This window comes from Colobus angolensis, unplaced genomic scaffold (assembly GCF_000951035.1).
Source record: "Colobus angolensis palliatus isolate OR3802 unplaced genomic scaffold, Cang.pa_1.0 Scaffold137, whole genome shotgun sequence".
Lineage (NCBI taxonomy): Eukaryota > Metazoa > Chordata > Mammalia > Primates > Cercopithecidae > Colobus > Colobus angolensis.
In genome coordinates, this window is record NW_012114455.1 from 9,363,817 (window position 1) to 9,391,680 (window position 27,864).

The 27,864-nt window shown below is 43.6% G+C and overlaps 1 long non-coding RNA gene across 1 annotated transcript; it reads right to left on the minus strand.

Moving 5' to 3' along the window:
• Positions 1-1,692: 1,692 nt before the first annotated feature.
• LOC105506515 lies at positions 1,693-27,864 on the minus strand. Its single transcript, XR_001000938.1, has 3 exons — positions 27,837-27,864; positions 27,565-27,657; positions 1,693-2,554 (listed from the first exon to the last, which is right to left on the minus strand). It is a non-coding gene; the product is annotated as an uncharacterized LOC105506515 (long non-coding RNA).

The window sequence follows — 27,864 nt, forward strand, 5'->3', positions numbered from 1 at the left end:
GTTAGTACCTGGTCATGGCCTCGCATACTGGAAAGAGTTTCCATTAACGAAAGAATGTCTTTTCAATAGTTTGTACTCCCCAAAAGAAACATGCAAAATTATCTTTAGTCATGAACTTTACTAGCAATAAAAAGTATACTCACATAGACCCAATGCCTGTTTTTCCAGGGGATTATATGATAGAGCAGACAATGGATGTGTCAACCAACCATAAACACAGACTGCATCACAAAAGCATGATGCTTAGACCCACAAATTAAGAAGAAACCACTAAATAATTAGAGTATGCCTTCATTTTATCCATTCAAAGTATTTTGACAAGATTGGAAAAAAATTCTTTTTGGTTTATAACATTTGCAGAGCCTTGAACTTGGGCCAGACTACAGAAAAAATGCCTAGAATTTATATAGCATATTTCTCCTAAGGAGTCATCATTTCCACCCCCAGCCCCAAATGTGCATCGACAGTTTTAGCTTTCTGTGCCTATTAGTGCATCCATGTGGGCCAGAACCACCACAGCTTCCTCAGCCCCCAAAGCCTGGGTTACCTTCTAGCTGAATGGTGCCTGCTGGGGCAGAACTTTGACACGATACCCTAACCCCTGCTGAAGGCTGTAGGAGCTTCCTCTACTCTCCAGGACTTTGATATCCAATAAAGGGTTCCTGACCTGGCATTCTTTTCTGAATCCTGCCCTGACTGAACTCCACGCTGGGCTCCAGCTTGCAATCACCCACTGTAGTCCAGAAGATGGCCCTACTCCACGCTGGGCTCCAGCTTGCAATCACCCACTGCAGTGCAGAAGATGACCTTACTCCACGCTGGGCTCCAGCTTGCAATCACCCACTGTAGTCCAGAAGATGGCCTTACTCCACGCTGGGCTCCAGCTTGCAATCACCCACTGCAGTGCAGAAGATGACCTTACTCCACGCTGGGCTCCAGCTTGCAATCACCCACTGTAGTCCAGAAGATGGCCTTACTCCACGCTGGGCTCCAGCTTGCAATCACCCACTGTAGTGCAGAAGATGACCTTCGCACTTCCACCTCTGCCCTTTTCATTTCCCAGAACACCAGGCTCCTACCCAATGCTCAGCTCTCAACTTGAGCCTTGCTTCCCACAACGCTGCCACCTGGCTCCCTTTCTCCAGAGTCAGTCTTCTCTCTGTTCCCCAAAAGCCACTGAGCCATGGCAGAGGACATGTAAACTAGACCTGGGACTTTGCTCAGTGACCCCGTCCTCCTCTGGAGCTCATGCCACTCAGTTGTAGCATTTCCTTTCACATCTTCTGTCCTCAAATAAGACATTGCTGTTGGGGGTTCTGGATCCCCATAGAGTTCCTTTCCAGCCACCCCCTGCCTAAGTGCAGGTGCACCCCAGAGTGTGGTCCACATCCTCCTTCTCACCTTATTCTCAGTCTGTCCCAAGTCAGCCGGTTTATACGCATAGTTCTGCAATCGCCTTGTGACAAAGCCATCGGTCCCCAGTGTTCTCCAGAGCTTCAGGCCTGTATCTTTGCTGACTACCAGAAATCTTCCCCTGAACATTCTAACGGCCTCAGTTTCAAAGTCTCCAAAGCCAAGGGCTCTCACATCTCCAGGTCTTCTGGTGGCACCCTTGTCTCTTCTAATGACTCTACTTAGATCCTTCAACCATGGTCAGAGCAAGGTATTATAGTAGTAATCGTAACAGCAGCAACCAGTGACAATCACATTTATTGAGCACTTACTCCAGGTGTGACGTCTTGCTGGGTTGGTACAGCCATCCTTCCAGGCATGTAGCGTCATCTCCACTTTGCAGCTGAAGTTTAGGGAGGATAAGTACGTTCCTCCAAGTTACACGGCTAATATGTAGACTCTAGTCCAGACTCCAAGAGCCCTCTCTGTGCCAGGTGCTGGGCTCCTGTTACTCTCCCAGTACCTGTGAGGAGAGTGTGGGCCCTGCGAACCACTCCCCAACATGCATCCCCCTCAGATGACCTAAGCCAACCAACCAGGTTTCTCCATCTGCAGCGTTGAGTTCAGGGATGGACTGTGGTTATGGGTTGAATTGTGTCTTCCTCCAAAACGATATGTTGAAGCCCTAACACCCAATACCACGGAATGTGACCTTCATTGGAGACAGGGTCTTTGCAGAGGTTAATCAAGTTAAAATGAGGTAATTAGGATAGGCCGTAATCCCATATGACTGGTGGCCAAATAAAAAGGGGAAATTTGGACACAGAGCTTCACAGGGAGAGGGTCCTGTGAAGACGGGGGTCGGGGTGTGGGGGGAGGGCAAGGGGCAGGTAAGCCACACACCCCAAGGAACCACCGGAAGCCAGGAGAGATCCTTCCCTAGCGTTGCCTGAGGGAAGGGGGCCCAGCCAGCACCTTGATCCCACACTTCCAGTCTCTGGAGCTGTGGGGCAATGGAAGTCTCTGGTTCTGAGTTGCAGAGTCTGCGCGCTTTGTTAGGGCAGCAATGGGAAACCGACACAGCCATCTCCTCCAGTCCAGGGGTGACACTCCAGAGGAGCACAGCTCAGGGATTCTGAGAACAGAGGCTGCTCCCCTTGTCCTGTTGGTCGTAAAAAAAAAAAAAAAAAAGAAAAGGAGCACATTGCCACCAGCTGATGCTGCTGACCTCCGTGCAAACATGAGGGGAGGCCACACATGGAGGGGGAAGGTCCAAGAGGTGGCCAGGCAGCGGACAAGGTCTCCTGACCACCTGCCAAAGAGCCTGCCCTAGCTCAAAGCTTCTGCCTCCTCTGACTTCAGGGATCCTTGCTGCTCAGTTTCAGCTGTGCTTGCAGCAAGCATCACACCCCCATTTTTCAGAGGCTTAGAGAGGCAAAGTGTCCCACCCAAGAGCCCACAATTCATAGGTGGCAGAGGTGGGACTGAACGAAGCCCACCCAACCTTGAATGCTGTGCTCCCACCCACTAAGGATGTCACGACAGCGACACCCAGTGTCCCAGGCTGCTTCTGGCAGGAGCAGATCTTGTTTGTGTCTGCCTCTTTACCGTACCTTTCCTATTTTAGTCCACTCCTAGCTCCTTCCAATAACCTTGATTTAATGTAAATATATAGTTCTCCTTTTTAATCCTTGGCACTTTCTTTCAAACATAGACCACTGGCCTTCTGGGTCTACTCACCTCTGGCCACTCAGGGGCCCCAGTGGCCCTAGGCAAGCCCTGACCCATTCCCCACCCACAGGGTCTCACAGTGGGCTGTTCCGCCCCGTCCACCTCGGCCAGGCTGGCTCCCTACCACATGTACCCCTGGAAAGGAAAGAGAAACTTCCTCTGCACCCCTGCTGCCCTGGGCTCTATGCATCATTACTCTTGTGTTTGTTCCCACAGCAGACTGTCACCGCCTGGAACATAAGCACTTTGTGGGCTTCCAATCTTCTCATTCTGACTTGGATGGCAGACCACTGGGAAATTAAGGCAATATCTCATGGCTTTGCCATATCCTACTTTTCCCACTCATTCAACAAATATTTGAACATCTGCTACTGTGAGTAATGCACTGCATTACTGAGAGCTATGAGATTAATTAGTTAATGAGAGTCCCTGTCCACACTGAGCTGACTGCACAGAGAATAGAGACCAAAAAATATAATAGTAATAGAGAGAGAGAGAGAGAGAGGTGAACACAGGCTTATTTAAGGGAAGAGAAATGGTTCCATGTGTTTGGTGCATGGAGCTGTAAAAGATAAAACTGGAGACATGAGTAAAATCAGGCCCTGGATGCCTTATAAGTATGTGAACTGCTGAAGACTGATTACCTAGTATGTAATAAGCATTAAACCCCTTCACGTTTTAAGGGTTACTCATTCACGCTAACACACCCATGTATAGAGTTTTGTTTCACCATCAGAAGGGGAATTAGCAGCCCAAAAGATACTGGGTGGTAGTGAAACCAGGTAACGAGTAGGTGCTGGCTAGGAAGTTGGGGTTCTGCCTCCTTCCCCACCCCAGTCCTTTTTCTGAGAGTCTGCCTGCACTGCTGTTCCAGGGGAAAGATAAAAATCTTACTCTGCAAAAGCTGTTTCCTATCAGTTTTGCTGGGCTCGGCCCTAGCCCTGCTGAGCTGCCGGGCACTGGGCTGTAAGAGCTGCGCTGGAAGTGAAGTCTTTGATGTTTTCAAAGGTCAGAGCACATCTCTCCCCTTTTGGAGTGTCACTCGGCTCTAGGCAGACGATGTTTCAGCGGTGGGGAGAGCCAATTAGAGCCCATTATAACCTAACTAACCTCCCATGACACCAAAACTCCTTGTAGAATTTGCCAGCTTCTTGCAAAAGTAATGTACATCTAGGCCTAACTCCCATGTGGAATGTGCCCCAACTCCAGTCATCACTGAAGGTTCAGTCGTTTTCCACTGTGACTGCATCTTACAATCACCCGGGCAGAGTATTCATCGCCAACGCTGAGATTCCACGCCCTGGTGGTCCAGTGTAGGGACTGAGATGTGGGTCCCAGCATCCATTAAAAAACATCCCCGGGTTTGAAAAATAGTGATGTATCTGAATTCTCCCAAAAACACAGCTGGACTTCTCTGAAACCCAACTGCTTTCTCTCCTTTCCCATTATACACACGTCTTTCTGGATTAGTTGGCATCTGCATTTATTAACATTGGGTCTTTATTTCATATTTTGTGATTGTTCATTCTAATTATATTAACTATTTCAGGTATGTCCCTCATATATCTGTACTTGCATCTGATTTTATTTTTTTTCTAACCGAATATATTTCAGGTATCTTGAACTACACAAGTGAAGGAGTAAAATTCATTGTAAACTTTTTTCCAAAATAGTTGTGAAAACTATTTTTATTCAGTGAACAGGAAACAGAATCCATAGCATCTAGAAATAAATGTGCATCTTTGATAACTATAGCCATATGCTTGATACAAGTGTGTATATTTTCCTGTATTTATAAGCATATATCCAAATTTATCACACACACACACACACACACACACACACCTCCCATAGCACAAAGTCTTGTAGCCAACCTCCAATAGAGAGTAATTCTTGAAGCAAAAAAGTGAATGAATATACACATGAATAGATGCACAGATGCTGAAAGTACAAGATAAGTAACTTATATTCACTTAAATATGGATAGATAGCTTATATGTAAATACAACCTTATTTCCAGTTGGCTTCTGAAAATAACAGGACATCTGTTATAAATTCCAAATTTTTATTCAGTCTATGTAAATTACTGACGTATTCATAGAGCAGGATATGACTTTTTATTTTTAAATGTTAACATATTATATTGATGCTTTTAATAATGATTAAAACAAAACTTCATTACATTGTTATTATTACGGGGGTATGTTCAAGATAACCCTTAAAATATAAGGGGATTTATTAGACTCCATGATGAGAAATGAAAAGAAATAGTAATTTCCAGAATAAATCAGGTTTCAGATCATGAGACTAATGCCAAATAGCAGCAGACACAATTGAGTCCAACAATTTTCAAAGCTTCCGATTTGTTTTGTAGCAGCAGAACTCTTTCTTGTCATAAAATCTTGAGCAGAAAACCAGTATCCTCTTCAGAGCAGCAGCCCTGTTTAAAGTGAGGCCTCAGAGCCCTCGGCATCAGCTGTCCCGGCTGCGGACAAGCGCAGCTGGGGAACCACTGGGCTAGTCTGGAGACTCTCGGTTCTGGCTGCACATTGAAAACAATTACCTGGGAGGCTTTTGAGAAACCCCAGACCCCACCCTAGAGATTCCGACTGAGTTGGGCTGAGGTGCAGACTGTAATGCACAGCCAGAGTTGAGAGCCACTGGCCGGGCACAGCTCCTGCAACCCAGGAGCAAAGCTGAAGCCCAGGGAGGCAGGAAGGTGGCAAAAGCACCATGCAGGGCGGGCTGGGGCCTGCCAGGGCCAGAGCTCGTGCTCCTGAATTATTCCAGCCCAGCGATGACGCTGTGCGCTGCAGCCCTTGGCAAATGCTCTCTCTGAGGGACTGACTGATGGAGGACCCCCTAAGGAGTCTGTTATCACCACAGCAGGGGCAGAGAGGAGCTTCCCATGCTCTCCCAGACGTAGCCGTCCACCTTCTCCCACGAAACACACAGTCATGATTGCAGCAAGCCATCACACAACGTTCTGAGCGGGAAGGAGGGCTAAAGGAAGAACGGCCAGCAAGCCTGGCTTCCGCTAAGTTGTCTCTCAGAAGAAAATAAACTCGTGATTGGTTCGGCCAGTAATTTTCATAATAATGACAGGTAAGATTGATCGTTTCGTTAAGTGTTTTATACATATCATCTCATTTAGTCCTTGTAACACACCAACGAGAATGATAGCCCTTTGGACCAGGAAACTTCAAGTCTCAGTTCTTAAAGAAGGTTCGTGATTTGCCCAAGGTCATAGAGCTTTAATTGGCTGAGCTGAGAGTTCAACATGGGCCTGATTTGAGAGCCTGTGTTTTTAACCTCCAGAGTATAAAACACAAAATGTAAAACTACTCCATTGCCTTGATTTTAGGGGCCCTCAACTTGAACTCGAGGTCCTGGGAGGCCATCCTCATCTTCCCTTCGTAAAACCTGGAGTCTCTTTCATACCTAGGAAGCCCATCCTCCAGCTAGAAATCCCTTCAAGCCTCCTTGAGGAAAGTATTGCTATAAATGAGGCACATTAGCTCTTTTTGTGTTGTGTATTTATTTCTTTATTATTTGCTCTTGTTATCTAGAAATCTGTATTTTAACCCTAATTGTCTCCCTGCGGTAATGATTAAGGCATGACTCTGAGATTTGCATTGCAAACACCACGAGGCCTTCAACAGGAGCAGATGAATTCTGAACTTGGCATCTAACAGCATTTATTGCTTCATTTTCATGTCTTCCCAGCTTCAGTTTGGGCCAAAGTTGTTCATATTTTTTTCAGGTTCAGAAAGGATGGGAGGAGGTGGACTTCAGGTTCATGATTTCAGCCTGCATTGACTCTACCCAGTAAATCAAAACTGAACTTTTACCAGTGAAACGGTATCTTTGAATAAAGAGTATGGATCAGTGCCTTACATACATTTTACTAGTGAATATTTATAGGACCACCCACAGGGTGTACAATCTCACACAAGCCACTCTATTTAGACAATGGTTATTTGGGGAAAACGAAAGGGGCCCTAGAAAAAGCTATGCGGTGAGTGGGATGCATTTTTATTCCTCCCAAGGGGAGGTGAGAAGCCTTCAATGGGTAGCTGCACTTTTTCAGTTCTATTGTCTTAAAAGTTTTATTTATTTTAGAAATAGTTACAACCTAGCCAGGTAAATATATTGCGATAAATTCCATTTAACTTTTTCCCTCACTGGAATAGCCTCATAAAAGAGAACAAAAACCTGCAGAAAATTCAATGAGGGAATAAGATTGTCAATACAGTGTGTGTGTATTTGAAAATAAAATGGCACAATCAGGTATAAAGAAGAGTCTTCATTCAAGTGAATAAAAATCAATCTAGAAGGAAGAAAACTGCATTTTGGTGTCTAAGTAATCTTATCTTTTAATAACAATAAAACTTTCCACTTTATAGGGCTTTTTCTTTGGAGTCTCTAAGAGTTTGTCAAGCAAGTGCTGGGGTTGATGGTGCACCCAGCAGGTAAGAGGCTGTCCCTGACCTCCACCAGTAATGATGGCGAGACGGTATCCCTGAGGCACCTCTGCTACACATACAGTTCCCCACCATTGCCATCCCTTAACTCACCAATCAGTAATGTTGACAAACCAGTGTTGTTCCAACTATAAAACCAAATATAATTAAGAGGAAATGGGAATTCTGTAAAAAAACCATGTGCATTAGGTACTATTTTGTTGCAAACAGTGAAATGCACTTAATAAATAGGAGCTATGCCACATGAATAGATGACTCTAAACACCCAAATGAAAAATAATAAATCTGACCTCCAGAGCCAGATAAAACTATTTTCATTTTATTGAGCTACCATATTTTTATGTCTCTAAGAAGCCATTGATTGCAAGACATGCCATCAATTTAATAACTTTCCAGGGGGAAAGGAAAGAACAACCACATTGAATATACATATCAATTATAAGAAACATATTGATTTTAGAAATGTTAAAACATGGGGGGGAATATGTCTTACAAGTGAGGAAATACAGCAAATATAAATGTATACTAAGTTTAAAGAGTACTTTTATATTTATTATCTGATTTTTACAATTTCATAAGGCTGCTATGATTATTCCATTTTACAGATGAAAAAAAGCTCAGCCTCTGAGATGCTGATTAACTTGCTCAGGATCACACAGCTAATAAACCAATACCCTTAACTCTTTGCGTCTGAATTCCGTGTTCTTCTCACTACTCCACACTACCTTTCTGTCTTAAAGTAATAGAACCTTTTTATCTAAAATGTTTTTCTGATCACTAATAAAGAAGGATACATTTTTACAAGACTGCTCCAATAAATTCTTCACAACTGCTCTTGAAATTTCTTCAGCTAAGATGGTCTTCACACCACCTATAAATCAAGTTCTCTACTTATTGTTGGTAGTCGGGTTAAGAGAGATGCAGCCGTCCCAAAGGATGCACCCTCCAAGAAAAGAAACGGGTCACTGGCTGAAAGCTCAGGTGGCCCCTGCAGCAGCTAGCTCACTGCTGTTCGCTCCCTCACTTATTCTGGACAGAGCACACCTGCTTCTGCAGATTAAAATTTTGAATTGGCTACGTTAACTACCCTTGATGTGTTGTGAATCTTCTTTCTGAAGATTCACTAATGAACATGCAGTGCCCACAAAGCTTTCATTGACTGGCTACACAATCAGCTGTCCCCAAGCGTCTTAGTGAGGAGAGTGGGAACCTGCAAGTGGCTTTCTCCATTACCTAGATTGCTAGAAATTGATTCAGTGGTGGGAGTCTGGTTATACCTAGTTATGACCTGGAAGCCTCCTGGGAGGTCAGCAGATATAGAGTCAGAGGAGCATTTGCCTGATACAGACATGCCTCATGGTGCACCATCCAGGGCCTGGGTATGGGATGGCACTGGGGGACATCTGACATCCTCCATGGTGCATGTGGCCAGCACGGTGGCAGCAGAATGTGTAAACAGAGGAACCAGAGCACATCTTCATCAACACAATCGGTGCCACAACCAGACAGGGAACAGACAAGCCTCAGGAGGGGAAAGGAGGCTTGCTCTCCCCTCTGGCCTACCACTAAGAGCCCTCCAGGCTACTTCACCAACCACAAGTCCCACCTCAGACAAAGCCAGGTGCACTCTGCGATCCCTCCCCGGTCTCGCCTGCAGAGGCGCTGTGCTGGAGGCTATGGAAGTACCAGGGGAGTTTCTGTTTCTGTCCCAGTAAACATCAACAAGTAAGCAGAACTATTTGTTTTGGTTTTTAGTGGAAGACTCCACTGAACTACAAGTTTAGTGGTAATTATTTAAGAGTTTGAATTTTCCATTAGTATTCAGGGGCTGGCTTTGTGCTTCAAGCCTAATGCTCTTACTAAGTCACTTCTTACCATTTAAAGAGGGGGAAGCTATAACTGAACTTGTGGTATAGGAAAGGCAAAAAAAATGAGGACAAAGAGAAGAGCCCATGATACATCTGGAATGCAGTGGGGGTTCCAACAGCAACACCAAAGCGACTTTCTACGTAATAATCAGATCCTCTGAGACCAGCAGTCCCTTTGCATGGCCCCAAGAGAAACACACAGAAAACAGAGAGATTTTTAAATGCAAGAGTAAACTTGTTTAACTTCCTCTTTTAACATAATTTGGGGAAAAAATACAAAACAAATTTTAAAAAATGAGTTTGGTCATTAAAAAGCCATAATGGGGTTGGGTGTGGTGGTTCATGCTCGTAATCCCAACACAAGGCAGATGGAGGCCAGGAGATAGACACGAGCATGGCCAAAGGTGATGAGACATGGTGAAAACTCTTCATCTCTACTAAAAATATAAAAATTAGCTGGGTGTGGTGGTGTGTGCCTGTAATCCCAGCTACTCACGAGGCTGAGACATGAAAACTGCTGAAACTGGGGAGGTGAGGTTGCAGTGAGCTGAGACCACACCACTGTACTCTAGCCTGGGGGACAAAATGAGATGCTGTCCAAAAAAAAAATTAAAACCCACAATGAAATATCACCTCATACCTGTGAGAACAGCTCTTATCAAAAAGAAGAAAGATCAGCAGTGGCAAGTAGGTCAAGAAAAGAAAGCCGTGGCACACTGTTGGTGGGTACAGCCATTATGGAGCACTGCACGGAGGGTCCTCAAAAAGTTAAAAGTAGAACGACCATGCAATCCAGCAATACCATCGCTGGGTCTATACCCAAAGGAAATGAAATCAGTGTGTTGAAGAGATACCTGCCCTCCCATGTTCATTCCAGCACCATTCACAACAACCAAGATAATATGGGAACAACCTAAGTGTCCATCGCCATATGGATGGACAAAGAAAATGTGGTATCTGTGCACAATTGAATACCATTTGGTCATAAAAAGAAGGAAATCCTGTCGTTTTCAATAATGGAGTTGAATCTAGATGACATCATGCTAAGTGAAATAAACCAGAGAAAGAAAGCATATATTATCTCATTTACACGTAGAATCTTATGTTTTTTTCTTTTGTTTTGTTTTGTTTTTTGAGATGGAGTCTCGCTCTGTCACTGAGGCTGGAGTGCAGCGGCACAATCTCCACTCACTGCAACCTCTGCCTCCCGAGTTTAAGCGATTCTCCTGCCTCAGCCTCCTGAGTAGCTGGGATTACAGGCGCCTACTATCACGCCCTGCTAATTTTTTTGTGTTTTTAGTAGAGACAGAGTTTCACCACGTTGGCCAGGCTGGTTTTGAACTCCTGACGTCAGGCGATCCACCCGCCTCAGCTTCCCAAAGTGCTAGGATTGCAGGCATGAGCCACCACGCCCAGCCACACATAGAATCTTAAAAAGTCAAACTCATAGAAACAGAGAGTAGAACGGTGGCTATCAGTGGCTGCGGGCGTAGGGGAAATGGGAAGATTTTGGTCAAAGGGTACAAACCTTCAGTCACGAGATAAACAGCTGCTGGAAATCAGCAAGGGTGGTGATGGATACGTTAATTAACTTGGCTATGGTAATCAGGACACCATGTCTTCATATATCAAATCATTATGTTGTACATATATATAATCTTTATTTGTCAATTAAACATATTTTAAATTAATTAATTGTTTTAAATGCCCTAACTATAAAGAAAATTCAAAGCAGTTACTTTAAGAGAAACCCCCTTTCAAAAAAACCATGTAAAATGGGGCAGGCTGTTCCTCCGTGGTGTGACCCTATGCCCCATCCAGAGGCCAAGGACAGCACAGGAGGTTACCTTAGCAGCCCCCGCTCCTGAGGAGATGAATTTTACTTTTCTCTCTATTGTAAAAAGGGAACAGGTGTCCCCTAGGCAATTTTACTGCAAAGGACCTCAGCAAGTGGCAGCTGCTTCAGGCTTCAGCCATCCCTTCCAGGCACTTCTGAAGCTAAGGGAATTTCCTTCCTTGCTTGGCCACCCCTCCTGGAGTCTCCACCCACAGAGCTGAGCCCGCCTGGTCCGCTCCATCACAGCGCGTGAGGACAGATCTGATATACATAAATCAACATATTACTCATTTTCTAGCACTGCCTTTGACAGCTGTTACATGAGCACATTGTTAGAAACTGTCAAGCAATGATACACAGTGCCTTTTACAACATATGTTGACTTTTATCTAATGTAGCTCCATAATTAGCCCCAGGGAAAATGAATCCAGGCACCCACCTGGCTGTGTGATCTCAGTTAACCTTTGCTTTCTTCTGAGGGAAGTCAGCAGGGTCGGGGGTGGAGATCCAGGCAACGAGGCCCCCAGGACTCAGAGAAAGGCAGTAAGTGTGCAAGCTGTGCAGGGTATGGGAGACAAACTGCTTACACCGCCCTACCCTCAGCCTATGGTCAGAGACTGGGGGGTCCAGGGGTTCTGGTCAGGGTTTTCAAGTCCCTCAGGCCTGGATGAGCTCTGGGATCATTATTGGAAAAATAAAATAAATCTCCCTGGAACCTGGGCCATTCAACGTGAAAGAACCTGAGAGAAGAAGCTAAGTGTTGCTTCAAACATTATTCTTGTTACTCCTCTGTTTCTCTTTCAGGAAATGACAAAACTTGCAAACCACTCATGGCAAGAAAAACCCATTTCCACCAACCTTCAGGGTTTGGCAGGTCTTTTAGCCATGAAAATTGATACAACATAATATGGACTTGGGGTAAGAAGGTCTGGATTCAAGTTCCTCCTGATCCTTCCCTTACCAACAGATTAACCATGGGAAACTTTTAATTTGTCAGGGCCTTCCTGTCCTCAGCTTCAAGTGGGAATAAAGGGCAGCAGGTGCATTGCCAAAATATTAAAGTCAGGGATGTGGTAGTGGTTCTCCATGGCTCCTGCAGCACCCTGGACAGTGCCTAGATCAAGAAACCTTTTTGACAAATGAATTCATACATTCAGTATTCTAATGAAGACCAAATGAGGAGATGTAGAGGGCAGAAACTCAGTGTCCAAATATCAGTTATTTGATTTACGCTTCCACGTCTGGTTTTGGGAGCTAGGTCAGAGAAAGAGCACTAGCTGTCTTGCAAGCAATAAACCAGAATAAATCTGAGGGAATTCAAAAGGCATGAACTGAACTAAAGGCAAAAGAGTTGTCTAAAAGCTTAAGTATTTGAAGACAACTAGCATTCCCCATACAGACACATCCCAAGTCAAAAAATGGAAAAAGGAGGAATTCCCAAGGGGATGTCCACGTGAAGGAACTGTACCTCTGTCCGCATCCGTTCACCATGAGTCCCACCTCAGCCGTCCATGAGCACCACCTGCCACATGCACTGCCGTGTCAGAGAGACTGTGGGAACTCACGAACCGCATAAAGCAAGGTACCTGCTCTGCAGGTGTCTGGGTTGGGCCCCGGGGACTCAATAAAGACCGACACTGTGCTTGACCTCAGGGAGTCCAGTGGGAGATGGAGTCCAATGGGATGGTAGTGCGGCAGAGCTATGATACAGAGAAGCAGCCAGGAAAATGGCCACAGGCAGAATCCCAAAGAACAGCCATTTAGGACATGGACAAAGAGGACTGTCCAAAGTAGGAAGAAAACGAGGAGAAAAAGATGTCCTAGAAACCAATAGAGAAGTAAATGTCCAGAATGAGTCCCCATTTCCCAGGATAAGATGCTATGGAAAGTTCAAGTAAAATAAGGACTGAAAACCATTCAGGAGATAACTAATCAGCAATGAACACGTGATTTTATTGAGACACATAAAAAATTAAATAGTATTATCAAGACAGATCTGACCAGGTGTCAAAGGGTAAAAATTATAAAAGCTATGAGAACTCATAAGATGAAGGGAAAGATCTCTGTAGGAGGGAGAGGTTAAGAGGTGACTGATTCACAAGATATAAATTGAAGTGGGCCTTGAGAAATGAGTAGAATGGCGGGGGATGGGGAGGACAGCAGGGGCCTAGAGCTCCCAACTAGGGGCAAAGCTTGAGTACAGCACAGGGCTGTGTATACTCTGGTGACTTCCAAGGGCCAGGGAAGAGGGTTTGGGGAAATGAGGCTGGGGAAGGAATTTGAGGTCAGATTGAGAGGGGATTTAGACACCAGAGTACCAGTTTGCCCCATAGGATTTGGGTAGGGTCAGACATGTGCACTTGAAGCCTGGAGAAGATCCATGTAATAGCAGTATAGAAAACATAACGGGTCAGTCTTTCACTCATATGAGCAATATTTGTGTCATAAAAGAAATAAGAGACCATTTGCCTGACTATCATGGCAGGGAGCAAATCCCCTTATCCCTTGAATCAGCATGCTAGGTTCCTTTAGAGCTTAAGAGGATAGGCTCTGAAGTCAGACTGAGCTGGTTCAAAGATCAAACCGGTGACATCCCTACCACATGCCCTCGTTAGGTTTCCTAACTCCTTGGAACTTCAATTTCCTCATCTATGAAATAGAGAAATCAATAGAACCTACTCAGAGCATTTTAAGTATATTAAAGGAGGTAATGCATGTAAATGGCTGACAAAGGATAAGCACCCAATAAGTGCTATCTATGATACCATTTTATTGCTGAAGAATATTGCTCAATCAGGTTAGAGAAATATCTGCAAAGCATATGAAATAAACACCTCGAGAAATGCAAGTCATCAATAAACGTGAAAAATTGCTTACATTCAAATATTCAAAAATTTACATGATCCAGTAGCTGACAGTTAAACAATCTGAGAATACCAAGTGTGGCTGGCAAAATTCTAAGGTCTCCAGGATTCCCACCCCATGATGTACAGGTCCTGTGGAATCCCCTTCCCTTGACCATGGGCAGAACCTGTGAACAGGACAGCAGTCCTGTGATTAGATTAACAATCCATCAACTTTTAATCAAAAAAGAGTTTATGCCGAGTAGGCCTGACCTAATCAAAGGGGCCTTTAGAAGGTGGCAAAACGTCAGAGAGGCACATGCTCCTCTTGGCCTTGCTGATGCAGTGTCCATGCGTCTTACAGCTGCAAGGAATTGAATTCTGCCAACAGCCAGGGGAAACAGAATCCTGAGTCTCAGATGAGACCCCAGCCCAGGCTGATACCTTGAGTGCAGCCTGGGGAGACCCTGAAGAAAGGACCCCATTAAATTGTGCCCAGACTGTGGCCCAGGCAAATAGTAAGGTGATACATCTAAGTTGTTTAAAGCCATAAGGCTTGTGGCAATTTGCTATACAGCAATAGAAAACTAATATACCTGTGGCTGGCAAAAAGGTAGAGAATCAGAAAATTAAATCTGCTGTTTGGGGGGGATGCATTTGAATTCAATTTGGAAAGCAGGGTGACATACTCCATAAGGCTGGAGATACATACACACCACACCCACCCGCCGCCATGCTCTTGCATGTGGCCTGGATAAACCACTACCTGTGTAAATAGGTGCACGTGTACCGGAATGTACATGGCAGTGCAGCTTAAACAGTCAAAAGCTAAAAACAACCTAAATTCAATGACTATCATGATAAGAATAAATAAATTGTGGTATCTTCAGAAAATGGAATATTAGCAATGAAAGTGAGCAAACTATAGCTAAAATATAACACAATAGATCTCAAAAATATAATGTTGACAAGCAAGATACAAAAGAGGGCACACATTCCATTTCCATAAAGTTTGTAAACAGGCAACCTAAGACTATCCCCACTTAGAGATGCATACACAGGTATGAAAACGAGGTTTTTTTTTTAGAGGCAAGGAAGTCATTTTCATGAACTTCAGCATAGTGATTTTCTCTCTCTGTGAGGAGGAAGAGATTGTGTTTGGAAAGGGAAAAATGAGAGACCTTCCGAGGTGCTAACAATGTTTGTTTCATAATTATGTTTACACATGTGTTCACTTCACAATTTAAAAAAATAAACGCATCACTCTATGCATGCCTCTGTGTGGAGGATAGATCTCAGGACTAAAAGGTGGGGTGCTGAAGACCTCTGAGTGACCTATCTTATACTCTACCAGGGAAATCTGCCTGAGAAAGTCTAGGGGATACAGATCTGGGGGCTCCTCTGACATGTGGAAGCCCCCAGTGGGAGTCAAGCTTCCTAGGAGCCTGCACTGGGCTTGGAGCTGATGGCTCAATGCACCTTCCCCCGCCCCCTCCCACGCCAGAAAAGCCATCAGCTTTATGACACCTGTGCGGGCTCGGCAGCTGCAGGAAGGAGGAGGGAGCTGTCAGGAGCAGTCACTGGCATCAGACTAATAATAAGATTCATTTCGCCGAGACTCCCAGGACACAACCCAGGGAGACTGAAGAATGCTAATGCTGCCTGCAAGGGCTCTGGGGGCCGGTTACTTATTTTTATTTTTTAAGGTCAATTGTTTCAGGTCGGTACGCTTATTAGAGGGGGGATCAGTGGAAAAAGAGCACGTGCCTCTATTCCAAGCCTAAAAGGAAAAGCCAGACAAAAAGAAGACGTTCATTCAGTAATCACGTCCCAATCCTCTTTCTTAGAGGGTGCCTGAGTGACCAGGGACAGAATCAAGACCTGTAGTTGTTAGATGTTGTGGAGCTCGGAGCTGAAGAATCAGAGTCATAAGACGGAGATGCAAAACTTGGGGACAGCTGTTGCGCTTTCTTTCCTCCCGTCCTTCTTGAAGGTTGTTTCTCTATGCCTTTGTCCTCATCACTGTATCAATTTCCTATGGTTGTGTCATAAAAATTGCCACACTTAGCCACTTAAAGCAACACAGATTTATTATCACAAAGTTTTAGTAGGTCAGAAGTCTGGGCATGGCATGGCTGGGTTCTCCACTCAGGATCTGACCAGACTGAAATTCAGGCGTTGCCTCAGGTATGGTTCCCATCTGTGGCAGAATTGAGTTTTCTGCAGTTGTATGACTGTTGTCCTCATTTCCTTGCTAGCTGTCATGTGGGGGTCACCCTCAGGGCCTACAGGCCACCCACATCCCTTATCACATGGTCCCCTGCGTCTTCAGAGTTAGCAACAGAGAAATACTTGTGCCTCCCATTCCTTAATGCTTCAAGTCTCTGACTTCTTTTTTTTCGTGAGCAAAGAAAATTCTCTCCTTTTATAGGGCTCAAGTGGTTAGGTCCAGCCCACTGGAATAATCTCCCCCTCTTAAAGTTAATTAATTCAATACCTTAAACATATCTGCAAATCCCTTGCACAGAAATACCCAGATTAATTTTTAAATAATGGGGAAAACATGGTTATGCCAATGGCTGGGAATCTTGGCAGATGATCTTAGAATTCCGCGTACCACAATCATCAGTTTTTAGTATTGCTATTCTGAACACAGCAATCATAGGGATGTAAACAAAACAATGTGCCCAAAGGGAGGAGGAATGTCAAAAGATGGCCCAGACAATTGGGAGATTTATTCATTATTTGAGTTGAACTACACCTGGAGTTGGGAATAATAGCTTTCATTCATTCACTCATTCAACAAGCATGCTAGATGCTGTGGGAGGTTACACAGATAAGTAAAATAGACCCTTCCACGACATTTACAGTGTAAAAAGATAACAAAACTATAATATTCATCCATTTAACAAATACGTATTGTGTGCCTACAATGAGGCAGGTGCTAGATACTGAGGATACAGTGAATGACTCTACCATTACTAGGTACAATGCTGCAAGTTACAGCCTAAAAGAGAGCAAGTCTTGTGGAAATTCAGAGTAAAAAAAGGGCTTCTCCAGGCAAGGGAATGTGCAAAGGCGGCCCCCCTTACAGAAGAGGAGATGATGGGCTATGCATTATTTTAAGAGGAACTGAGGATCTGAGGGGAATGGCTTGCTGGTTAGAGAAACTGATGTGAACAGAATCCCAAGGTGAGAAAGAGCAACGAGAAAGTGGAAAACAAAATAAAGCCCACTTTAGATAGATTACAAGTGATAGGAAGGAGTGTAAGCAAGATAAGAATATAAAGAAAGTTTGGGCCAGATTTTTAAGGTCTTGAAGGACAATGAAAAGCCTTTTTTCGGATCAGACCCTCTCAAAGCTTCACTCTTGGGAGGTCAGTTCGGCAACACTATCCATTTACTCCTTCCTTATCCACTAAAAGCCCAGTATGTAACCCAAGCACAGTTCAAGCTGCTGGGGATACAGGCTGAAATCTCTGACCTCATGATATTTTTACTCTAAGGGAAGAGACAACAATAAACAAAAAAATTAATAAACAAGATAATTTCAGAGAGTGATGTGTCGTAAAGGAAAACCTATCAAGCAAGATAGAGTGATAGAAATTAGGGGAGAATGGTTTTAAGTTGAAGGGTCAGAGAAGGCTTCTCTGAGCAAGACATATTAGAGTGAAGACCTGTACTCTAGGAGGAGGCAAGCCATGCAGAGACCTGGGGGAGGCTTCCAGGCGAGGGCATAGGAAGGGATCCGGACATGGAGTGACAGGTGAGCAAAGGCAAGGCTTCAGTGCGATAGAGTGGTGTGAGAGAGAGGACCAGAAAGAGAGTGATGTCAGAGAAGTTGGCAGGGCCAGATCTCTTAGGAATTCGAGGGCTAGGGAAAATAGTTTGGATTTCATTGTAAATGCACTAAGAGGTTCCTGGAGATTTCCAAGTAAGGCAGAGTGCTGAAATGACTGATCAGTCAGGCTAAGATGAAGAATCCTAGGGGAGCACAAGCAGGCCCACTGCTGCTGTCCAGCCCCTGAGACGCAAAGTCCCCAGAGGCCCGGGGTGCTGGCCAGTTTGGGAATATCTTGAAAGGGAGCCGAAAGGTTTTGCTGATAGATTGAAAGAGGGGTGAGAGAAGGGGAAAACTGAAAAGAGGAGAAGTGAGCAGGGGGACCTGCTAGGACTATTGCCAACAGGATGGGAGAGCAGAAACGAGAGGCTAGGCCATGTCTGGCAGCAAGGAGAAGGGGTGACAGGTGAGGAGGTTTGCACACAGTGGACTAGATCAGGCAGAGGAGGTCAGAGAAGGAAGCTAAGGTGACTCTGATTCTTCCAGCCTGGACCACTGGGGGAAGAGTGGTGCCCACTAACAGAAACAGGGAATTCAAGAAGAGCAGCACAGAGGGAGGGCAATGAAATAGTTGTGGACTTGAGGCCTGGCAGGGGACAGGCTCCCTGCACATAGAAAGGAGGAGCTACTGATGGGACTTAATGAGCTCCATGAACTTACTAAGCCAGAACTGGCTGCCTGCAAGATGGACTCCAAGGTCTAGTGCCATTCATTCACCAGCAAGGCTGCCAGCCGGTGCTGACCATAACCCACCTCACTAGAAAGACAAGGGGCCATGTTACCCCACAGTCTGTCACCCCATCCCCTACTGCCCCACACAATGACTAAACGATACAAGAGTGGAAAAGCTTGACTCTGTTGCCTGAAGGTGGGTCAAAGCTGGCTGCGCTCAGAGACCCCCACTGGGTCATGCCAAGGCTGAACCCCAGCTTTGGCCTCACAGCTAAGTGCCAGGCTCTCCCCTTGCCCTATCTTGTGATGACGATCATAATCCCAAAGGACACAATCCAAAATGCCATAGTCTCAAATGTTGAAATCCTGAAGGAGCAACATCCCCAAATCTAAAATCCCAAAAATCACAATCCCAAAAGATTAAAATCCCAAATGTTGAAATCCTGAAAGTTGAATTCTGGGGAAAAGAGTGGCGCATTTTCAGTTGTACGAAGAATAGTTTCACCATGTTAGGTGGCACTATTGCCTTGCTGTCGTCTTACTCGGGAATTAAGAAAGGTTTGAGGAGGTGTGTATGGGTGCCAGGTTGTCAAGGGGTGGACGTGTGGGCTGGATGTTAGGTGTCACTTGGACCAGATGAAGGAATCCCTAGAGACCTGGTAAAGCCCCTCCTTTGGGTGCATCTTGAGGTGTTTCCAGAGGAGACTGGAGTGTGAGTCTAGGTGGACTGGGGGGATCCTCTGCCCTCAATGCTGGCAGGTACCATCCAGTCAGCTGGGGGCCCAGAGAGAACAACCACAGAAGGTGAACTCCTCTCTCACTCTCTGAGAGCTGGAGCAGACATTTCTTCTGCTGCCTTGGACATCAGAACTCCAGTGCACTGGTTTCTGGACTCCAGAACTCATGACACCAGTGGCCCCCAGGGTCCTAGTGCTTTCGGCCTCGAACTGAGTTGTGCCATCAGCTGCCCTGGCTCTGAGGCCTTCAGATTTGGACTGAGCCAACCTAGAGTCTCCAGCCTGCAGATGATGACCTGTCATGGAACTTCTCAGCCACCATAATCATATGAGCCAGTTCCCCGAATAAATCCACTTTCCTTTCTCTCTCTCTCTCAATGTCTCTCTCTCTCTTTCTCTCTCTCAATTTCTCTCTCTACCTCTCTCTCTCTGTCTCTTTCTGTCTCTCATCTATCTATCTGCCCACACATACACACACATCCTATTGGATCTGTCTCTGGAGAACCCTGGCTAACACAGATTTGGTACTGGGGAAGCCGAATAACATTCCTTCCTACTATATTCCCTATCTTGCTTCTTTCATTCTCTTATAGGTTTTACCCCCTCGATAAATACCTTGCATAAAAATCTCTGTCTCAGGCTCTTCTACAGAACTGGACCTAAAACCTATTTTTACTCATAATAGTAAATAGAATAACAGCTAACAACTATAATAATAATAATAATAAATAGAATAATAGCTAACAGAAAATAATAAATAGAATAACAGCTAACAACTACTGAGCACTTAATGCAGGCCAGGCCCTGATAACCCCTTTCTTGCATTATCTCATTTAATCCTCACGATAACCCTGTGGGATAAGAACACTATTATTGCTAGTTGTGTTCGTTTCCTGGGGCTGCTCTGACAAATAACCACAAACTGTGTAGCTTAAAACAACAGAAGCCAATTCTCTCACATCTCTGGAGGCCAGAAGTTCGACATCAAGGTATTGGCAGGGTTACAGTTTCTCTGGAGGCTCGAAGGGAGAACCTGTTCTTCGTCTCTTGCAGCTTCAGTGGCTGTCAGCATTCTTTGACTTGAGCCTACTTCATTCCAGTCTCCGCTCCACAGTCACAGAGCCACCCCCTCTTGTGTCTGCCCCTCTTGTAAGGATACGCGTCATTGCACATGAGGTCCACCTGGATCATACACGGCAAGCTTCTCCTCTCAAGATCCTCACTCACGTTCTTTTGCCAAATAAAGCAAGATTCACAGATTCAGAAGATTAGGAAGACGACATATCTTTTTGAAGGCTATTTGTCCCACTACACCCATTTGTAGATGATGGGAGGAAAAAGGCAAAAGTAAAAGAATAATAAACAGAAATCACAAAATAAGACAGATGAAATACATTGGTAAAAACAATAAATTTAAATGGAAAGGGCATCCCAGAATGGAATAAAAAACACTAACAAAATATAGCTAAATGTGGTTTACGGGAGACACACAGAAATTGAAGGGAAACTGAAAGGAACAAGATTGAAAAGGATATACCAGGCAAATACTACTTCAAAGAAAATTGGAGCTGCTATAATACTGATAAACAAAACTGACCTTAAGGCAAAGGCATTAGTAGGAATGAATTGGAAGTATTAGTCATGATCGGTTAGGTTAGGCTGCAATAACAAACAACCCAGAGGATCTCAGTGACTTGCTTCTTACTCATGCAACACACCTGTCTCAGAGTGGGGAAGCTCTGCTTTACAGTACGTTGACCCTTGGACCCGAGCTGATGGATTCGTCTCTGTCTAAAACAAAAACTGTCTCATGGAAGAAGAAAGAAAAAGATATTATGAAGCAACTTCTGGTTCTGAAGTCTTCTGTTTGAAAGTGATGCTTCTCACTTCTACTCAGATGTCACTCCCCAAACCAAGTCACACAACTAACACTATGTCAAGGAGAAGGGAAATACGACCTTCCCTTAGCACAGGGAATAAATATTTTAACAATGATGCAGTCTACCACAAAGGGCCACAGAATATTGATCAGCAAAACAATTCACCAAGACGTTGTAACAATTCTGCTGTTTTATGCAAATAATAATTTAGCCTCAAAATATTTTTAAACCAACAAATTTGCACATAGGAAATGACAACTTTACAATTATACTTGGAGATTTTAGGATGTTTGTTTCCCAAATGAGTAAATAAAGTAAATTAAATTTATGAAGATATTAAGTATAAACATACAAAGGAATATTATTCAGTCTTAAAAAAGAAGGAAATCCTACAATTTGTGACAACATGGATGAACCTAGAGAAAATTATGCTACATAAACTAAGCCAGTCATAGAAGGACAAAACTGCACGATTTTATTTATATGAGATATCTAAAATAGTCAAACGTAGAAGCAGAGAACAGAATGATGTCGCCAGGGGCTGGAGGGAGGTGGAAATGAAAAGATGTTACTCAATAGTTATAAAGTTTTGGTTATGCAAAAGGAATACTAAATATACAAAGTAAGTAAGTTCTAGAAATCTTCTGTACAGCATAGCACTTATAATTAACAATACAGTATTGAGCACTTAAAAATTTGTTTAGAAAGTAGATCTGTTTTTAGCTTTTTAGCTTTTTTACTTAGCTGGTTTTTAAGCTGTTTTTAGCTTTTAAAACAAGACGCACCCAAAGGAGGGCTTTAACAGGTCTCTAGGGATCTCTTCATCTGGTGAAACTGACACCTAACACCCAGTCCATAATTAACTGCTCTTGACTCCTTCAACCCCCACACATGCACCCAAAGGAACACAAGGAAACTGGGGGAAGTAACTGATATATTACAACCTTGATTCAGTGATGCTATCTTGCATGTATGCATAGTAAGTTCAAAGTCATCAAATTGTGTGGATTAAACATGTGCAGGAGGTTTTTGCATATCAACTATGCCTAAATAAGACTGTTTTATGAAAAGACATTACAGAAGATTCAAACAACAAAGTAAGCAAGTTTGAGCAAACAGACACAAATATAGAGTGCTGTGCCAACAAAGAACATACAGGAAACTTTCATAAAAATAGAACTTGAACTAGCACAGAGAACATTTCTGAAAATTTTAAAGTATAAATATCTTATAAAACAGATTTTTAACAAATTGTAATTAAATGAAAACTAGCAATAAAGAGATAAACCAAGACAGTCAAAACATACATATGTTAGAAGTTTCAGTGCATTCTTTAATAATCCTTTGAATATAGTAAGTCACTGCTAATAAAATATTTAGAATTGAACAATAAAAACATAATGTATTAAATCTTGTAAGACACAGCTAAAGTTGTATTCAGAGGTAAATGTATAGCTTTAAAATGCATTTACCAGAAAATGAAGATTGAAAAAAATACCTAAGTATCAAGAAGATTAAAAAAAAGGTAACACCCAAAGAAAACTTTTAAAAAGAATAAAACCTGAGAAAAAATTAATGAATAGAAAAGAATCAGAACCAATAAGAAAGTTTAACAAGTTTGTCATAGATAAAATGAATTTATAAAAATCAGTTGTGTTTCTATATATCAGCAAGGATATTTTAAAAATATTTAATAATTCTTAAAGATAATGAAAGAGTACAAAAATGTTAGTGGTGTAGAGGAATAATACTAACAAAAGATACATATTACATTTCTGCTTAAAATAATAAAATTTTATTGAAATATATTAAAGAAAACACAGATGAAAGAGGTATGTCATTTTCAGAGGTGGGAAGATATTATGAAACTCAATTCTCAATTTAATCTATTAAGTTTTTGTAAATCGATTCATCTATAAATATAATTTATAATACAATCAAAAGCAGGCATGGATCTTCAAGAATTATGAGTTAATTCTACAATAGAGAGAGAAAATCAAAAGTTGACTAAAACTTTTGAAGAAGTACAAAGTGAAAGTAATTATTAAATCAAATATTAAGACATCATGAAGCAATAGTCAAGATAGTGTGGTGTTGCTGCAGAAACAGGTAAAACAAAACGGAGTGCTGACAGATAGAACCTAAAATATAATGAAAATTGGTATATGACAGAGTGATAATAAAAGGCACTCAGTAAAGTATGGGATAAAAACAAATTATATTCCTCACCCCATATTCCATATGGATTTTAAAACTAAATACAAAAGCAAATCTTTAAAAACCTTCAGAGAAAAATTCAAGACACTAGATGACCTCAGGGTAAGGAAGGAAGGACTGCATCAGACACAAAAACACAAGCCATAAAGAAGTCTTCACACTACAATGGAAATCCCATGAACATCGAAAGTTGTCGCACACAAATTGAGAAAACCACATACGAGAAAAAGGCATATGCAAGACATACAATTAACAAAATATTTATATCCGGAATATATTAAAATCCCAACTCAAGAAGCAAAAGGAAAAAAAATCCCCATGGAAAAACTGGCAACTGGAATCAAGAGGCAATTCATAAGAAAAAAAGCAAAAATGGGAAATGTCTGAGAACATGGCCAACTCCACTATTAATCATAGAAATGCAATGTGCAACAGTGATCCACTATTTCACATCCATCTTTGGCACAGATTAAAAAGCCTGGTGATACCAAATGTTGGTGAGAATATGGAGCAATTGGAATGTGCAGCTAGGCAAAATTAGAACAACCACTTTGGAAAGGAATTTGGCCAAATCTAGCTGTGTTGAAGATGTGCACAGCCTTAAGATCTAGCACCTGCAGTTGTAAGTGCATTCCCTAGGGAAGCCCCATGTGTGTCTTGGGAGGCATGCATGAGAAGATTTACTGCAACACTTTCTGTAATTGAAAAAATCAGAACACAATCCAAAAGACCATCCACAGAAGAATGGATAAATTGTGACATATTCATGAAACAGAATAAGCCACAGCAGTGAAAATGAAAAAGTTAAACTGACCAGGCATGGTGGCTCATGTCTGTAATCTCAGCACTCTGGGAGGCCGAGGTGGGCGGATCACATGAGGTCAGGAGTTTGAGACCAGCCTGGCCAACATGGTGAAACCCCATCTCTAATAAAAGTACAAAAAAATTAGCTGGGCGTGGTGGTATGTGCCTGTAATCCCAGCCACTCGGGAGGCTGAGGCAGGAAAATCGCTTGAACCCGGGAGGTGGAGGTTGCAGTGAGCCAAGATTGCACCACTGCGTTCCAGCCTGAGCAACAGAGCGAGACTCCATCTCAAGAAAAAGAAAGAAAGAAAGAAAGAAAAGGTTAAACCTACAGTTAATAACATGGACAAATCTAAAATATATAATGTTGAGTGAAAACAAATGTTGTGGCATTTTTACAGAATAAAGCCAATTATATAAAGTTGAATGGCAAGAAAAATAATACTTTATAACATCAATGGGTATGTTAAACACGGAAAATTATATTAATAAGAAACAGATTTGAGCAGTGGTACCCCTAAGAAAGAGAAAGAAAAGAATGTGATTGAGGAGAAGTATATGGAACTTCAGTGAAATATAGGCAAAGGGAAAATGTTAAGATTTGGTAAATCTAGTTGATGAGAATACAGACGTTCACTCTATTATTCTCTTTATTTGTCTGTACATCTGCAACATTCCATAATTCTTTTAAAATTAAAAAAATATAAATAAGTAAAGACAATAAGTAGAAGCTTTGTCCTGAGCTTGCTGCTACAGGGAGTAGTGGCAAAATTCTCATTCTCTAAAGGTCGCAGTTGACATGTGAGGAGAAAAAGAATAAGGTCCTTCCACTCCCAGGAAAGGGAGTATAGCTGGACCCCATAAGAACTGGAAAGTGGTCTCCTCTCTCCCTTCCTCCAGTTGGTCTCAAATGTCTACTTTCTGTAAATTGATTACCTTATTTCATCTCTCCACCATGGGTCTTATATTTTCATGGGCCCTCAAAGCACCCTAGCCCCTGGTCTATTTGGCTTTTCAACTCAAGATCTTACACTGACCACATCTCCGTGTCTCCACTCAAATTTCTGAGAGTATCAGATTATCCCCTGCTAAGTCCGGGGGGGTTGTTGCCTTGGGTCAGATGCCTACTTCTAATTCAATTCGCTTTGACTGAGAGAAAATACAATAAAAAAGGATCCCTTTTAGGGGTTTGTGGGCAGGACAGGATTTCAAGAAAGGTTTAGATAAAACGCATACCTCCCCACCCCGTCCATCAACCTAATTTAAGTGGGCAGGAATCAGAACAGGAGCCTGCACAGAAATAAGGAACGTGCGTGGGGCTGAGTCAGTCTCCTGTGGTCTTTCCCACACGGCTTCTTGAGTGACCATCTGAAGAGTTGAAAAAAAGATAATTGCTCACATCGGATTCTTGTCATGGACAACAAACTCAACGAACATATGAAAGCCAGATGGAAAAGTAGCCTCGTACAGAAGATGGGGGCGGGGGGACAGCTATAGAGCTTGTGAGGACACTGCTGGCGTGCAAGATGAAAGAAGCCAAATGTGACCCTGAGGCTGGCCATGGGGGCAGCTGGCCCCGATCAGAACTTACCTTCTCCACCCCCCAGTCACTTAGAGGTTCCTCTTCCAGAGCTCTTCTCTCAATAAATGGCAGCATTATTCATCCACTAGCCAGATCCCTGGGCATCATCCCCCTCCCTTTCCTCTCGTCCACCCTACAGCAACATCCTGTGGCTTCTACCCCCATGGGCTTCTCCATTTTTGCGGCATCTTTCCATTTGTCACTGCTGCCTCCCACCTGTTTCAACCTGCGTTTCCCTCTCACCTGGTCTTCTGAAAGAGCTACTCCCAGCTCAGGTAGAGGAATCTTTCAACACCACCAACCCAATTTCTGTTCAGCCATCATCACTGCATCTCCACAAGGGGTCAGCCAGTGGGAGGAGCACAGGCCAGAGACTGGCCAGGAAAGCCGCAGTGATCCTTGCATTAGCGTTGGGGAGAGATGGCCATTAAAAAAAAAAAACATGAAAAAGATTTTTATTGTAAGTGGATAAAGTGTTCTGAAGGAAAAGCTCCGTGTACTTCGAGATTGCTTAATCAGGGAAACACAATGTCAACGGAAGCAGTCAGAAAAGACCTCTCTGAAGAGTGACTTTTGACCTGATGGAGTCATGGTTTCCTCCTCAAAGCTTTCATCGCTTCCCCTTTCTGACGATACAGATAATCCAGGGCAAAGCTAGATGTAATCGGCTTCTGTTTCCCTTCCTGTCTAAATCTGTCTTCACTTTCTCCCCAGCTTTTCCCTCTCCGGCCACCCTGCTCTCTGCTCCCTGAAGATGTCACTGAGGAAAGACCTTCTTGTCCCATTTCCCCCAGCCAGTCGTCATCAGGTACGAATTAAACATCACTTGCTCTAAGAAACCATCCCGGAGCACCCCCGAGGAGGCTCCGTCTGAGTGTGGTGTCACGTATATTGATCCTTCCTTATACCAAATGCTCTTGTAACCACCTCCTCAAAACCTGTTAAAATTCTCAGTTCCAGATCCGTAAAGGAATGTCAGTCTTTTTTCTCAGTATAGCCCCAGGGCCTGGCTTATTAAAGATACTCAACATATAACTTCTACATCATCAAAGAAATAAATGAATGACTTCACTGACATGGCTTTGTGAAGACCCAGAACCTCAGAATTAGAAAGGACCTCAGAAGTCATGTGTTCTTCCTCCCACCAAGTCAGACATGGCAGATATCACAGTTTCCCCAAGCCTTGCACCCGTCTCCCTCGCTCAGCCTCAAGCTCTTCACAGGCAGGGACAGCAGCGTATTCATTTTGGTATCTTCCTCCTCCACAGAATTACGAACCAGAGAGCTCCAAAAGGATCATGATCTCCACCCACAGCCTAGAAACTATGTGGGACGAAGCCAGCAAGTGACTTCCTAAAGGGATTTCAGCAGAGCCAACTGTAAATAGACCCATCCAGCCTCCTCCTGCTGAATTTCCTCAACTGCTTCGTTTCATGGACAGTCACTCCAAACTCGTGGCCACCCCGCCCCACCTGTCATCCCGTAGTACCCAAGATTCCCACTTTACAGCATTCCATTTTCTTCCAAGAATTCCCTTCCAGGCATCACAGTGTGCCCCTGCTGCTGGCCAAACGCCTAGAGACGCCCTGGCTCCTCCTCGGCACTGTGATCTGTTATAGGGAATTAACAAGGAGCCAAAGACCAGCACACGTGCACTCGCGCGCGCGCACACACACGTCAGGGAGCTCCAGAAACGGCGTTTTCTTCATTTCCCCGTCTTTGGGGCGGCCTCCAGCTTTAAGTCCTCCACTTTTGGCAGCAGCCTTTCCCTTTGGGAGAAAGACAAGCAACTTTAGAGTGATATGGAAATCACCCCCTAAACATTTGCAAGCCTTGCAGGACTTGGAGCCGGTCCCAAAGCAAATTCAATCAGCCCTTTCTTCCCCCTACACTTGCTGCCTCCAGCTGAGCCCCATCTCATACAGTGAAGCCCAGTGAATGGGTGCACCTGATAAGTCCCGAGAGACCCCAGCCCC